This window comes from Bacillus rossius, chromosome 5 (assembly GCF_032445375.1).
Source record: "Bacillus rossius redtenbacheri isolate Brsri chromosome 5, Brsri_v3, whole genome shotgun sequence".
NCBI lineage: Eukaryota > Metazoa > Arthropoda > Insecta > Phasmatodea > Bacillidae > Bacillus > Bacillus rossius.
Window position 1 is genome coordinate 35,241,259 of NC_086333.1, and position 14,340 is coordinate 35,255,598.

Here is a 14,340-nt window from a genome sequence, read left to right on the forward strand (position 1 = left end):
TATAACATGATAGGCACTGCATACTCGGGACACGTTGTGTAATATACATGTACGACTTGAAATAAAGATTAAATTATGTAATAATAAGTAAGATTAAGAAAGAGTAAGCAAATGCAACTTACTAAATACTAAACCTAGGAATAAGAAAGAAGTAAAACAGAAACATTACATAATTTCTTATCTGCTTCTCCAGTGTCGCCTGAATGGAAGGTGTAACGGTGCGCACAGCGTCTTTAAGAGCTGTAACGTTGGCCAACCTCACGGTTGCTTGGTACCTGGCTCGGTCTGAAACAATCGAAAATAGAAAAAAAAAAGTTTTTAGAGTACAGACAGTCATGTGACACTGAAATAAAGTGGAACCCATTTCCAGGTGAACAAACCTTGGAATATGATCGTGAGATATGCAAACCTTCTCCCGATATACCAGCAACCAGCATGGGGTGAGATAAATTATGCCAAACTACTTTTATTTAAATACTGTTTTTTAAGTGTTCCCTCAAGTATACGATTGCCAACATTACTCACATATAGATTGCATTTAAGTTAAAAGTAGTTAAATATACAGGTAAACATTGCATGCGTTAATTCCGGACTAGGTATTTTTCAGTAAAATATTTCTGCAATATCACTGAAATTTCTGTGGAACAAATGACAAAACTTAAAATTTTTACACACGAATCCATTAGCAAAAACAATATATTCAAATATATTTATTTAATTTTTTACTATAAACAAGTAAAAATACTTTAGCAATCATGTTGTTACGAATCTGCTAGAGGTGAGGCCGGCCAGTCTGTGGGATTCCTAGGGAGTGCGCGAAACAGGAAGCTCCCATCCCTCCCCTTTCGCTACACGGAAATGCCTAAAGCGGCATCCCCAAAGAGTCCGGTGCGCCGCTGTGTCTCGTATGGAGGTTTCTGCGAGTCCCCAGAGTACGGTCAGTAAAGTGGCGTAACTAGGTCGCCATTGTTCTCGCAGTTTCACGTGTTAAGTCGGGATACTTCGAGGACGCGACACTTCAGGGGTCTACGAGACATTTCCATCGGAATAGCCGAGATGTACGAGTAGGGAACTGGCCTGCGAGCTGCAGAGTTATGTTAAGAGGGTGAGTGACACACTTGGCGAGTGATAGAGGGCGACGAGCTATGGGCTTTGTGTGCGAAGATCGGAGCATCGGGGACGGTGTCGCGGCACGGACGAGTGTGTAGTGCAGCAGCGTGTTGGGACCGCGGTGCGGGGTAAGAAGCGAGCGGTATTGAGAGCCATTGTCAAGCCGAGGTCCAGTAGGGAGAGTATATAGTGGGCCCATTCAAGTGCGATGAATTTGCGTCCAGTCATTCAGATTGTTGCAATTTAGGAAAATGTGTACATATTTGTTTGTAATCAAACTTTATTTAATAAATTGAATTATCCTTTCCAGACCAGTATTCCCACTCTTCTAAAAATATGTAATATATCAAGGGATGCTCATTTTAAATATATAAGTAGGTGTTTTAAGTAAACCAATCTGTTATGCTTATAAGATAAAAATTAATTTTTCATACTGTAAGTGTATATAATTTTAAAATTTTACCAAAAAGGGGTTTAAATATTGAATTCGAAAACGTCGCATGTCTGTTAGTCTGCAACATGTGTTAACTAGTTATTCGAGAAATACTAAAAAATATTTAGATAATATATTATTCTATAACATTGTAACATTTTGTCTTTAGTAATGCTTGATTTGAATAAACTTTCCTGTTTTCCATTTCAATAAATCTTTTTAAAATGAAGAAAATTAAGATGAATATTAGCTAGGATTCATAAAATAATTATTTGACGGAATAATCCATTCCCTTAATGGTCGACTTTTAGACCATATACATAATGGAACAGAAAAAAATCATACTTTTTAATTTTTAATATTTGAAATTGTACAGATTTTTAAACAACTATTTATTTTTAAAAATTTATTTCGAACGATGCGGAAAGTTACTGCTATAATTAATAAATGTTTTTTCTGCATTTACAATTATTTTTTTAAGTGGTTGTGTTTTTTTATTTCATATGGAAATAAAATTTATGTAATTGAAACTAGAGGATGTAATTTTAAACTATTGATGAAAAAAGCAGATAATATATCGACAGTGTTTGTTCACTAACGTTTAACAGAGTTAGTTTATTATTTAAAAGAAATGAAACGATACTAAAATATTTTGCTACAAGATTTAAAATACAATATTTTATGTAAAACAGGAGTTGAATTTTATTCTAAAAACCAAACCAAGCAAAAAATATAATTATGCGCCTTCATAACGAAGTGACATACACACTTGTTAGGTGTAGAGATTTATTTCAAGTTACACTATTTATTTGGGACAGAAGTTTATCTAATTTCCAAAGCTAAAATATGAGCTGTCACTTTCTTATTAATTTAGCAACTAAGAATTCTGTGAGTTTAAAATCTGGATTGCGTTCTGATGCAGAGTAAGGGGGAGTGACAGCTAAGGGTGTGAAGAAAATTGATGAATGAGATATTCGTTAGTCTTTACAACAGATATACATATAATGATGATCTAGAACAAAGATATCTTTACCATAAAAATTAAAACAAGCGTCATCGTGCTTGAGATGAAATTCTAAGTTTATCTGACCAACTATGTTGTAACAAAACAGCTTAGTCTGAATATAATCGCAAACCATAGGCTGCATACTCATCATGAAGAAGTAAGTTGAAAACATCATAAAGTGTGCGCAAATTGCGGGGCATGAATCTAATGGGCGTCAGGGAATACAAAAAAAAAAGAAAGAAATTATTAAGGAACGTATGTCCGGGAACGGAGCCCAGCGAAGTTACAGGCGCAGACAGTAGCGCACAAACTTCATTTCAGCGGGCTTGCGGGAGCTACTACACTGGCCGAGAGGACGCGTGATTGCGTTAGAATAATGCAGCTAATAAATAAAGCATTAAAGATGGAGTATAAGCGTCTGGGTAATGATTGAACGGAAAAAAAATGCTAAAACCATAGTGAAACTTGTTGCTTTCGTAAAATGATTTCATTGAGATAATTATGGACTAACAACTGTTAGATCACATAAATTTTGATGCCGCATAAGAATTATGTGGTTTTTAAAGGTTGGTAACAATTAGCGTTTTCAAACTAATGCGTAATGTCACTTTATTAACTCTTCACCCCATAGTTTCCGAAAAATTATAGTTTAAAATTTATTAAGAAAACTGCCAAGCCTGACAGGTGTGCATCAGGCACTTCACCCTGAATGTTGGAGTTGCTTCAGATCAGTGGCACTGATTGTCAAGTCAGGTAGTTACAAATGTAGCCTACAACAATACTACATTTGTAGCCAGATGGAGCTGTTAGCTACATTTGTAGCAAGACAACAAGGCAACATTGTAGTGAGGCCAGTATTCCACTGTAAAATATTTTATAACACAGATTTTATCAAATATATTTTTCATATTTTAATAAAATATTGAAGAGTGATTCGTAAAATATATATGTCAAAGAAGTATCCTGTTTATCAGAATTTCATAACATTTCATTTTAGTGTAAAGAGTATTAAGTGTTCATTAAACAGTTACACTTTTTAACCACATTTAATTGAATTTTTTTTACGTCTAGGATAGTACAACCAGGTTTAACTGTGTTTATAACATCTTGCTTTTTATTTATATTTTTGTAGTCTTTCGTACTTTGCATTGTGTAGCATTTCATGAAACATTTGCACTAAGAAATAAACTTCGTCGTTGTGTCCACACTCAAATCTACTTATTTGTGGGCTGTGTGGCCATTTAGAAAATTCACAACCGTGACACGATCTTAACAGTTAACTGGATAACTGTTTTTATAAAATGTAATGCCGACCCATTACTTTTTATAAAATAATTTTTTTAAATGTAATAATTTACGAAAGATGGCCTATTACACTATCAAAGAATCTTGGTCAAAGATGTTTTATAAAATATGTTTTATAAAATACTTTACAGTGGAATACCGGCCTTAGGGTACAAGGCTACATTGTAGCCAGATGAAGGAATTTGTTACGTTCGTAGCCGGCTACATTTGCATTCAGGCTACAAGGCTAAATTTGTATAGCCAAAGATAGAAGACTACATTTGTAGCCAGATGGAGCAACATTGAGAAATACCGTAATATAAAGGAGATTACACAAAAATTCCTAGCGTGGAACATTAAAAGATTAATATTATCTAAAAAAATTTAATGATTAAAAATAAATTTGTACTTTTATTGAAGATATCAAGAAGAACATAACCAATCATTTTACTGATGAAGTAGCAACGCATTGATCTTTAAAATATAAATTGTGGTTGGACTAAATATGTGGCAAATCATATCCGACCGAGAACCAAGTGAAGAAAAGCGCTTTCAAGGCAGTGAATGTAAATTGATCTAGTTAAAATAGATTTTAATAGGAATTTTTTTAATAATTGATGTGATTTTTGGTTGATAATTTCGAAATTTCAAGTTGGTGGCCAAAATGGTTAACAAGTTGATGGAATCTACGATAGTTGACTGTCTAGTGATTGACTTTAGTGTGCTATAGCAAGTAAAAAATGTATTAATATTACGGATGCATACTATAGCGGACGTAAACAAGATTGCCGATCCAAGATGGCCACTGAGATGTTCCATTGGTTGAAAGTATTATATGCAATGGTATTAGTCAGTCTTTTTAGTGAAAAGTTGCTTTATATTTTCATAGATTTAATCGCCGTGAATCGAGCCGAGGATTTAGTAAATTTATGGTGGTGGTTTTAATTTAAGATTTAAAAAATTCTAGTTTTGTATTTGTTTAGAAAATTTATTAATATTTTATTACATTAACCTTGCCAGGATTATACCGAAGATTTTGGACTCAATGATAAAAGTCCTTTTTTATTTTGAATATTTTATAAATAAATGAATAATATATATGTTTTGAGATTTTAGGTAAAAAAAGGAATCGTGGGGTCGAATTTGACTCAGCTAAATTCAAAGCGGGTTGATTAATTTTTTAAGGGTTGGGGGGGGGGGGGGGGTTGTCAGTAACCGCATTGGAGACAGTACAGAACTTAACGAACAAAAATTTAAATGCTGATCAAATTACACCGACGCCTAGTTTTCCAGGTTTAATATATTCTCTATTATTTGAAATACACAATCTGAGCAGCTCCAAATTTTGAGGCATTTAGAAGCCTGGGGACACACTTAATATCATTGGTCGTATGAATGATTTAAACTTCTATTTCCGCGATGAACATGTACCCGAGGTTCGCCAGTCGAATTCAGACTCCAACAGTTTATCATGCGTTTATCATATTTTATACATTTTTATTGAACTCCATATTTTAGCAAAATTTGAACGTTGTTTTAACTTTTAAGTGGAAACGAAATTGTTCCGGTAAAAAATCTTCAAATTCATTTCATAATATACACTTCAAAATTTAATATTGACGACGAAATTTCAACACTGCAAATTATTCTGGGGTAATTTTATTTAGAGTTTGTCAAAAATATAAGTGGGTTTAGTGTAGGCGTTTGTGAACTATATATATATACATACAGGTGTGTATTTATTGGCATGCTGTATGTACGAAAATACGCAGGCGTCATGAGGCATAAGTGAACGAATCTGGGTTTCAAGTCTCATAGACATCACTGCCATGAAATAAATTGTTGTGGGTTAGGTCAGAAAGGGGGAGGCATGATTAGATAGTGCTGTGACATAACGCTTTAGTGGGAAGAAACAGGAGCACGCAGAGAAAACCCACCGACTCATGGCAACATCCGCTGTGTTTCCCTCTCGCATCAAGTGAACAAAAGTGAGAAATATGATGTACTCTAAATTAACCAATGCTGGTTAGCTAATTACATACATTTCAGGATGCGCAGGTATTTAAAAAGTAAGGTAAATGCAGGGTTTATCGTCATAAGTAAATGCATATAGGATTAGCGCAATGGGACATTCCCAGGTTCTGGTGGGCTTGGAACAACTTTAGCATCGATTCGCTTCTCATAAACTTGAGTTTTTCTGGGAATCGGGATCGAACTCGCGACCCACGTAAAAAGAGCATGATGTTTGAAATTCATGAGCACCGAGTATGAAGTAGACAATTCTCTATAGGCCTACTCGGGTAAATGAGAACCTTAATTGAATTATTAAAAATAAAATCTTTTCGTGTAAAATGGGAATTTAATTTTTACCAATACATCATTTCCCCGCTCCCCAAATACGCTTCAGCTTTTCATAAAATAAATTCTCATATTGCTCTTTAATGAACCCCGTTTTCAATTATCTTTCTTTTGTGAACGATCTGTTGATGCTGTCGCTATTATTATCTAACGCATGACAGGGAAAATAAAAAAGGCACGTGTAACTCAGTACACATGACATAAGTGAAACTTCTTTGGAAAATAAAACCTCGACTCGTAAGTATTTTGGCGGTAAAACGGCTGAGAGAGAGAGAGAGAGAGAGAGAGAGAGAGAGAGAGAGAGAGAAAGAGAGAGTGTGTGTGTGTGTAAGAGATGAAAGAATACAATTTAAAAAAAACTTATATCAATAGAATATAAGGAAAGTAATAACAGGATTGGAATGAATAAATAGTTAAATTTTTGAATTTATTTCCCCGATATTTTCACTAATGTTGATATTATAGCTTTATGGTAATGAAAACTAAAATATGAAACGTACGTAAGCAATCGTTCACACGTTGTTTAAAATATTTGAAACGTAGCTAACCTAACCTAACCGAGCGTTTAAAAAAATCTATAGTATTTTAAATGTCAATTAACCTAACAAAATCATTAAACTAAATTATTGGTGAACTACTTCAATTGTTTAAATGCCATTTAAAACATTGATTAGAAACAAGTATGCCTACCTATTCTCTGTCCTTTTCACATCAGAAACGTTTCACAACAAAGTTTAACGAAAACGTTGCATTAAAATTCGGCCTTGAAATTTTTCTCTTATCGCACCCAAAGAAGTTTCACTTAGAAAATATGGATATATATTTATTAATACATGGTTGCACTATTTTAAATAAACCAACTGAATTTCAAAATTTCAATCTTCTTTTCACTTAGACGGCGTGATTATTGTTTAGACATGGAATGCTCTTAAAAAAGCTTGCCGCACCGGCTTAAAAAGGGGCCTCTATGGTTGAGTGGCCAGATCACTGGTGAATGTATTAGTACAGGTAAATATTTCCTGCGCCATGCTTCAGGCTGTGAATTGTGACGTCACGGCGGCCATATTGAATAAACTTGAACTACTCCTTTGACCTTGATAACCTTCAAAGTTTACCAAAATTAGCCAAAAATGATACAAAATTTGCTAAAAATTCACCAAAATTACCAGTAAAAAATATATTCTGCCAAAAAACTCGAAAAAAAAAATATCTACTCTAAAGGAAAAATTTCTTTTTTGGGAAAAATTTCCCGTTTTAGTCCTCAAAAATGCTAATGGCTTAAAACGTCCGCAAAGTGACATAAGAATCCATATATACAAGCCTCCATAAGCGGCCGAGGTCATGACCTTGTTAAAATGGATGCAATGACCACCATATTAAATTATGATGTAACTGTGTAATTTCCGTTACAGCCACCATAATGAAAATCAGGTCTTTTTATGCTAGAAAATCGAGAAATAAATTTATAACAAATTCATAAAATTTTCAATAAAAACACTCCGCCATCCTAGATTATTCCGTCACTTTCACCATCTTGAACATCAGTTATTACTACCAGATAAGATTTTATTAAAATAAATTTATCATATTTTAATAAAAAATTATTTAAAACACACTTACATCATGGAGTCTTTAGTTCGAACCCGGTGAGAACAAAACTTAGAAATGGTGACTGATCCTTCCTCCAATTAAACTGCCGGCAGACTGACCTCCCACCACTAATGCCAAGGTGTGTGTGTATATACCTATATACATATAAGTATGTATGTATATATATAAATATATATATATATCACCAGCTAGTAAGATTTCACGTCCTCCATCTTGTTTTCGTCTGCCGGTAGCCAACACCTTGTTTTTGTCTGCCCATCTTTTTTTCGTCTGCTGGAGGCCAGCATCTTATTTTAGTCTGCTAGAGTGCGCTACCACCATGTTAGTTTAATTTTTACCTGCTAGAGTATAGGCAATATTTATTATTACTGTGGCATCCACCATCTCAAAAATTTGAACGCCATATTAGAAATCTGTATTTATTTAGCAATAAATGCGGGACAAATTAAAAAAAAATTCTCTCATTATTATAATGATTAATTCTATCGATTCCCGTCATTAATTCGATCCTTGGTCAATGCAAAAAAAAAAATAATTTTAGGTTAAAATTTATTTAAAAAAATAAGTTGAAAAGTCTGAAGAGTAGCTTAAGATCACCATATATTAGTCTCCTATAAGTTAACATGACTGCCATCTTGGAAACTCTTAATTATTTAGCTTGAAATCAAAAACAAATTTCAAAATGCACAAACAAAATCAATTATTGAAATAATGACTGTCTAGATATTTTACCATCTTTGTTTTGATTCTCGGCCAGTGATAAGAGAAACTAAAGCTCAAATTAACTTTTGAATACTGTTTTCTGTTATCTTTCATGGAGATTATTGTTGAGTGTAACATCAATATTGTATATGTATCTATGCTCTCTTGTCATCTATGGTCCAATGCTGATGTTCTTTTTTTTAATGTTAGAATGTCTGTACTGAGAAGTGCCCGATGTGACAGTATTAAATTAGGTGGAAAACCATTCGTAACTTTGATGACTGATATCCTGGAGTATAATTAACAGTGGTAGCAGAGCGTGGTTACTGCGGCTTCAATGCATTATGTTATCGCGAGAGAAATACTGTATAGTTCCATTTGCAGGAGAAAATTTTTCTGCTTGGGAATTTAGGGTCAAGAGTATATTGAGAGAAAATGGCGTGGCGAAGGCAATTGAAGATGATCGGTTTGCAGCGGATGACAAAAATCAAGCAGCCGAGGCTCGGGCACAAGCTATTTTGATAGCAGCTGTTGCGGATAGCCACTTAGAATATTTACGCAATGAAAACTCCACATTCGCCATGTTTAAAAACTTGGAGGACAATTTCAAGAAAAAAGGAGTGCGAAGTAAACTTTTCTTGCGCCGACAATTGAATACAATGAAATATAATGAACGAAATTCGCTCATGGAACATTTCGTACAAATGGAAGAAGTTTACTCCAAATTGAAAGACGCTGGTAGTGTACTGTCGGAAGAAGAAAAAGTAAACTATACTTTACTCTCAATGCCTAAATCCTATACAAGTATAGTCACTGCATTAGAGGTTATGGAAAACCTAACCATGAACTTGGTCAAGGATCGCCTCCTAGGGGAGGAGGAGAAACGGAAGAAAAGTGGAGGTGAAGAGAATGAAACTGGAGGTTATGCCTTTTTCTGCTATTCATGTGGAAAAAAGGGCCATAAACAATACCAGTGTCGTGTGAAGTTACGAGGATCAAGTTACAGAAGTCCAGATGCAGTACAACCGACAGAGGGGTCATCCCGAGGAGCGAAGCAAACAACAGGCAGAAATTACAGCAGCAACTACAGCTTCGGAAGAGCAACAAGTAAAGGCAGGTTCTCTGGCGCAAGAAGAGGTGGGCCAGCTAGATCATACATCGCAGAAGAAGATAGTGATTCAAGTCGAGTGGTGTTTTTGGCAGATGAGTTTAGAAATGAAAGTGAAAAAAAGGAAGGTAGTAAAATTGTTTTTTGTGTTGATTCGGGAAGTTCAGTTCATATTGTGGGAGAGAAAGGGTTTTTTTCAGATTACATAGAGCTAAGTGCACCAAAACGAATATGTGCTGCTAAAAATGGAGTCGAATTGGAAGCTGTTGGTATTGGGAATGTAAAGGTATGTGGTTACAACTATAATAATGATCCAATTTATTGTACTATCACAAATGTGTATCATGTCCCTGAGGTCAGAAAAAACTTGCTGTCAGTTTCAAAATTGGAAGAAAAAGGTATGAAAGTGTTATTTGATAAGGGCTGTGTAAGGATTTTTTTGAACAACAAGTTGATCTTGTTTGGTTGTAAGCAAGGCTCACTATATACAGTTGAGATGATATTGGATGGTCCAGAGACAAACTATTCATGTACTCAAAAGGGGAATGTCAATGAAAATGAATCGGTTAATTTATGGCATAGACGCCTTGGGCACTTAGGATATTCAAATTTGAAACTGTTGTGGAAACATAATTTGGTTGATGGTTTAAATGATATAGCAAATGTAGATAGTTTCAACGCAATGTGTGAACCTTGTATCTTAGGGAAAATGTCTAAACTACCTTATAAAGGAAAATATGATAGGGCAGTCAAACCATTAGAAATAATCCATACTGATGTGTGTGGTCCTATTAGCCCAACATCTTGGGATGGATGTAATTACTTTGTTACATTCATTGATGATTACACACATTTTGTTGTAATTTACTTGATAAAAAATAAGAGTGAGGTACTGGAAAAATTCAAAGATTTTTTCTATTATGCAACCAAACATTTTGGTGCAGATATCTTGAAATTGATATCTAACAATGGAGGAGAATATGCTAATCAAGAATTTAAAAGGTTCTGTAGTAGTAAGGGTATTAGGATGGTGTTAACTGTACCCTACAATCCCCAATTAAACGGAGTGGCAGAGAGGTTCAATAGAACCTTAGTTGACAAAGCAAGAACTTGCTTGGTTGAATCTACTTTGCCTAAAGATATGTGGGGAGAAGCGATTTATTTTGCAGCTCATGCCACAAATAGAAGTCCAACCTCAGTTCATAGCAAAACACCTTTTGAATTGTGGGAAGGTAAAAAACCTAACTTAAGTAAACTCAGGGTATTTGGTAGTAGTGCATTTAATCACATTCCAAAAGAAACACGATCAAAATTAGACCCTAAAGCACAGAAGTTAGTAATGGTTGGCTATGGCCAAAGTGGTTACCGCCTGTGGGATAAAGAGCAGAGGAAAATAACAATTGGAAGGAATGTGATATTTGATGAGAGTATACCTAACTTAGTACCAGAGACTAAAAAAAACACAATCAGAAATTCATGAATTACCTAACAGGGACTGGACACATGTAGATAACGGCGTAGGTATGGATGTAAATAAAGAGGTTCAACAGAGTGAGGAACATACAGGTATGGACAAATCGAATGCAAGAGGTTTAGGAAAAAGGGCAGTAGTTAGACCCAAACGATTTGATAATTATGTAGAATATTTTTCAGACAGTGAGGATGAAATTTTGTTTGCTATGTGTACTTCATATCAGGATAACATACCGTTGAGGTATGAGGATGTAGGTAACATGGAGGATAGTGATCAGTGGTATAATGCAATAAAAGAAGAAATCAGTGTATTAGAAGATAATCAGACTTGGGAAGTAGTTCAAAAACCTGAGGGAATTAAACCTATTGATACTAAGTGGATTTTTTCAAAAAAGATATTTGGTGATTCATGTCTGTACAAGCCTCGTTTAGTAGCAAGGGGGTTCCAACAAGAAGGCTTATTAGAGGATAGTTATTCACCAGTGTTGAAATTACAAACTCTGAGGATATTGTTGTCAATTGCAGTTCAACGTGATTATCACATACATCAAATGGATGTAAGAGCAGCCTTTTTGTATGGTGAAATAAAGGAGGAAGTGTATTTAGAACCTCCGGTAGGAATAGAAGTAAACCAGAATTGTGTTCTCAGACTTAAGAAATCTATGTATGGTCTTAGGAGGTCTCCCAAGTGCTGGTATGAGAGATTTTCAAAGTTTGTTACAGATCACGGGTTTAAACGTTCTGAAAATGACTATTGCTTATATTTGAATGTAGATGTTTACATTCTTTTGTATGTTGATGACATATTAATTCTAAGTAATACGATGGAAAAAATAACGTGGGTTAAGAAAATTTTGAGCTCAGAGTTTAAAATGAAAGACATGGGTTGTGAAAATTTGAGATATTTAGGTATTAATATTTGTAAAGAGAGAGATGGTTTGGTACTTGACCAGAGGGACTATTTAAAGAATGTATTAAAATTGTTCGGAATGTATGAAAGCAGGTCGGTGCAGACACCCATGGAGGTTAATTGTAAATTGTCAGAATCTGAAATGATTGATATGAGGCAAGAAGCCAAGTGCAGGTCATGTATTGGTTCTCTGATGTTTGCCTCAGTTGGGTCTAGACCTGATATAACAGCTGCTGTGTCTTACCTAGGACGTTTTCAATCAAAACCCAGTGAACTATTGTGGAACAGCCTGAAACGGGTGCTAAGGTACCTTAAGGGCACACTTCATTATAAATTGTGTTTCAATAAAACTGAAAAAAATTACCCTTTAGTAGGGTATGCTGATGCTGACTTTGCGAGGGAACAAGACAGAAAATCAATTTCAGGATATGTTTTTAAGGTTTATAATAATACAGTAGTGTGGCGTTCAAGGAAACAGTCAACAGTTGCCTTGAGCACTACTGAAGCTGAGTTTGTAGCACTATGTGAATCTGTGATGGAAGGGTGTTGGATTAAAAAGATACTAAATGAATTAAATATTAAGTGTGATACTATGATAGTGTATGAAGACAACATTAGTACCATAAAAGCAGTGAGCAGGTGGGATCAAAAACGTCTGAAACACATAGACGTAAAAATGAATTTTGTAAAACACAAAGTTGAAGGAAAAGAGGTGGTGCTTAAATATGTTAACACAAAAGACCAGCTAGCTGACATTTTAACTAAGCCACTAACTGCTGAGGTATTTAGAGTATTGTTGAAGGAGTTAGGATTGTATTAGTCATATGTTATGACATTGTATAAGGTTAATTTTAAAAGAATTGTATCATGAAAATGTCAAGTGGAAAATATAAGTTCTGTTTTTGTATATACTGTTACATTCGAAAAAAAAACAAGAAAAAAAAGAAAAAAAAGAAGAAAAAAACATAATCATTGGGGAGGAGTGTTGAGTGTAACATCAATATTGTATATGTATCTATGCTCTCTTGTCATCTATGGTCCAATGCTGATGTTCTTTTTTTTTAATGTTAGAATGTCTGTACTGAGAAGTGCCCGATGTGACAGTATTAAATTAGGTGGAAAACCATTCGTAACTTTGATGACTGATATCCTGGAGTATAATTAACAATTATTAATCTGTCACTCTACGAAAAACGACTTTATACAAGATACCTGTTCAGTAAAATAACTACGTTGTCGCTGTGACTAACATAGAAGTTTATTTTTTCGATACTTGGAAAATGTTTCAACCAGGTATTATTCAATGTCAGGCGTATAGACCAAGCATATCCGAACCAAGAGGTATTTTTCGATGATACTCGTAAAACATTTTCAAACAGACAATATTCAATGTCAGACGTTTAGACCAGACATCTCCGAAACATGAGATCAATAATGTTCCAAGTTCAGACTTGACTATTCCACATCAATGGAAAGAAATCACTAATGAAAGCACGATCAGAAAGGAAGTATAATACACGAGAAGGAATACAATTGGAAGCACAATCAACGAAAATGAAGCACAATTGGAAGACAATTTAATAAAAGGAAGCACAATAAAAAACAAAGCACAATCTGAAGCACATTAGAATAAGAGGAAGCACGATATCCGAAAAGGAAGAACAATTGAAGGCAGAGTCATAGAAAAGGAAGCACACTCGGAAGCACAATCAACGAAAAAGAAGCACAATTGGAAGCGCAATAATAGAAAAGGAAGCATAACCAGAAGCACATTCGTCAAAGATGAAGCACAATGAACAAAACGGAAGCACAATTGAAAGCTTAAACAACGAAAAGAAAGCACAATCAAAGAAAAGAAAGCAGAATCACCAAAAAGGAAGCAATATTGAAAACACATTCAATGAAAAGGAAAAACACTTCGAAGCAGAATCAACGAAAAGGAAGCACATTGGAAGCACAAAAAAAAAAAAAAATCTGTATTACGAGAACTCAGTCTTGGTAAGACCAGGGGCGTAGCCAGGGGGAGGGGGGTTTAAGGGTTCAAACCCCCCCCCCCCTTAGCACAAAATCTTTAATTTATTTCTTATTCATCGCTCAAACAAATCTTAATATATATAAATCTCGTGTCACAATGTTTGTCCTCAATGGACTCCTAAACCACTTAACCGATTTCGATGAAAATTGGCATTTATGTGTAATTTTTTCCAACTTGAGAGATAGGATAGTTTTTATTTCGATTAATGGTCTTAATCTGATAATTTTAGAGTTTTCTAATGTGATGTATGTATGAGTTGGCAGAAAATCACCACGGCAACGGCTGTAGCATTGTTGATGCTTCATTCGTC

The 14,340-nt window shown here is 34.7% G+C and overlaps 1 protein-coding gene across 1 annotated transcript in view; it reads right to left on the reverse strand.

Annotated features, from left to right (window-relative positions):
* The window catches only part of LOC134531698 (uncharacterized), a 286,722-nt gene that overhangs the window by 90,393 nt on the left and 181,989 nt on the right, over window positions 1–14,340 (reverse strand). Inside the window, exon 5 of the mRNA XM_063367509.1 lies at window positions 170–285. The gene's annotated coding sequence lies outside the window, so the exon portion shown is untranslated. The remainder of the gene's footprint in view (window positions 1–169; window positions 286–14,340) is intronic.